Source organism: Oncorhynchus mykiss, chromosome 25 (assembly GCF_013265735.2).
Source record: "Oncorhynchus mykiss isolate Arlee chromosome 25, USDA_OmykA_1.1, whole genome shotgun sequence".
NCBI lineage: Eukaryota > Metazoa > Chordata > Actinopteri > Salmoniformes > Salmonidae > Oncorhynchus > Oncorhynchus mykiss.
Window position 1 is genome coordinate 24,194,532 of NC_048589.1, and position 2,949 is coordinate 24,197,480.

Genomic DNA, 2,949 nt, shown 5'->3' on the forward strand with positions numbered 1-2,949 from the left:
TGGCCGTCCCTCTAAACTTTCAGCTCATACAAGGAGAAGACTGATCAGAGATGCAGCCAAGAGGCCCATGATCACTCTGGATGAACTGCAGAGATCTACAGCTGAGGTGGGAGACTCTGTCCATAGGACAACAATCAGTCGTATATTGCACAAATCTGGCCTTTATGGAAGAGTGGCAAGAAGAAAGCCATTTCTTAAAGATATCCATAAAAAGTGTTGTTTAAAGTTTGCCACAAGCAACCTGGGAGACACACCAAACATGTGGAAGAAGGTGCTCTGGTCAGATGAAACCAAAATTGAACTTTTTGGCAACAATGCAAAACGTTATGTTTGGCGTAAAAGCAACACAGCTGAACACACCATCCCCACTGTCAAACATGGTGGTGGCAGCATCATGGTTTGGGCCTGCTTTTCTTCAGCAGGGACAGGGAAGATGGTTAAAATTGATGGGAAGATGGATGGAGCCAAATACAGGACCATTCTGGAAGAAAACCTGATGGAGTCTGCAAAAGACCTGAGACTGGGACAGAGATTTGTCTTCCAACAAGACAAGGATCCAAAACATAAAGCAAAATCTACAATGGAATGGTTCAAAAATAAACATATCCAGGTGTTAGAATGGCCAAGTCAAAGTCCAGACCTGAATCCAATCGAGAATCTGTGGAAAGAACTGAAAACTGCTGTTCACAAATGCTCTCCATCCAACCTCACTGAGCTCGAGCTGTTTTGCAAGGAGGAATGGGAAAAAATGTCAGTCTCTCGATGTGCAAAACTGATAGAGACATATCCCAAGCGACTTACAGCTGTAATTGCAGCAAAAGGTGGCGCTACAAAGTATTAACTTAAGGGGGCCGAATAATTTTGCACGCCCAATTTTTCAGTTTTTGATTTGTTAAAAAAGTTTGAAATATCCAATAAATGTCATTCCACTTCATGATTGTGTCCCACTTGTTGTTGATTCTTCACAAAAAAATACAGTTTTATTTCTTTATGTTTGAAGCCTGAAATGTGGCAAAAGGTCGCAAAGTTCAAGGGGGCCGAATACTTTCGCAAGGCACTGTATAAAGTAGTGGAATAGTTGATACAATGACTGAAAAAAATGGAGGAGGGGGATATTATGCTACTCAGTGATGGAGAAAAATAAATAGCTGGTGCTCAGCTAACTCTCCTAGCTCCTATGTAAATGTCATAATGTCCATGTGATTGAATAATCGCTATTGATGATATAACTAACTCATGATGATAGTCACTTCCTAAATAATTCAAATGCAAAATCATTTTAGCATCATTTTAGCAAGTATTGACTGTTAATAATAATGACACATCTCACACACACTGAGCTTTTACACAATAAATACTAGCACTTTTACTCACTTTCAGACCTTGAGCATAAGAGGTGTGGAACTCACAAAAATTGAAATAAAATCAGCAAGATTAAAATCAAATCACCGCACACTGTAGTCCAGTCTATTGAATGAGCAAATGCTCAGATCAAATCAAATAAATAACACTTAAATCATATGACCACAATTAAACTCATGAAAAGCCTAACAGTCCAATGAAATGCACAACTCGCATATGATGTAATTGGATTTGGAGTGTAAGGTAAAGGTAATACTCAAAGGTAATACTGTGTCTGTTTAGGCTTTCAGACAGTATGTGCCTGTAATATCAACTACATATGTGAGAAAGGCTGGGAATAACACACCTCAAAGATAAAGTCTTTGGCTAATAAACATTAATATATTTTGCCCTTGAGGTGGGGGCGGCCCGACCAAATATCAATTAGGGCACCCGATAGGCTGCATACAATGGGGAGTGTTATTGAGAATATAGGCCAATAATTGTTCTCGGAGACAGAGGGGTTTGGGGACATTCTGTTCTGCTTTGTTCATAATGTATTTTTGGCAGACTTTGCCATGCCCAGCAGGAGAAAGTGAAGGGGCAATTAACGCACATGGACTATGGGGTGAGACAGGGGTCTGGGAAGAATAAGTTAAAGTTTTGCAGGAGATGAGCTTCCTGAAAGAGCATACAGTAGCACAGTGTCCATCTGACGTCTGGGAAAGCATGTTTGTTGAAAAGAGGGTCATTTCGGGGATTGCCAGCCTCCAGCTGAGAATCTACATTAGGTGTGAATGTGGGGTCACAATGACCTACCACAACAGACACTGCACAGAGGTTGGGTCCCATGGGTAACAACAACAAAAATGCAAACGTATTATTACGTTTGGTCACTCACTATCTCAACAGGCCTGTTTTTGAACAACAATTCCCATCATAGAAGACCACATTTTTACCAGCATGTCACATACCAGAGGAAAAAAAACTCTAGGCCACCTTTACTCCACACATAGAGATGCATTCAAAGCTCTTCCCTGCCTTCCATTTGGCAGATCTGTTGGGGGTTACCCGGGGAGTCGGGTGTGGGACTACACCAATGCCATGATTACTGTATATACAGTATGTGATAACCTTTGTATGCTTGCAAAGCGCAGTGATGGAAAAGTACTGGGTAAATGGATATGTACTGCGTTAGTTCTCAGGCTGAGAACTAAAGCACCTGCTGATAGTCACGCAGCCTCAAGGCCGAGATAGTTGAGTGAGAAACCACAGTCTAGACATGTTTTTCTCATCTTAGATACTTTGTATCTAATCCAATGAAACAATGTTAAGATATGATTGACGGTAGGTTGTAAAAAAGAGTGTTGTCTCCTGTTTCGCCACACAGATCTTTACTATAGACTACTGAGGTATTCTGTATGTGAATCTCTGTCTGCAATTGCATTTTAGTACTAAAGAGTTTTATACCAAGGTTCCAGTGTCTGTGTCATCTATCTGGAAGACTGATTGTTAACAGCAACGTACACCCCCCCCCCCATGCAAAGAACCACCCAACAAATCTGACCATAATTCTATCCTCTTGATTCCCGCTTACAAGCAAAAACT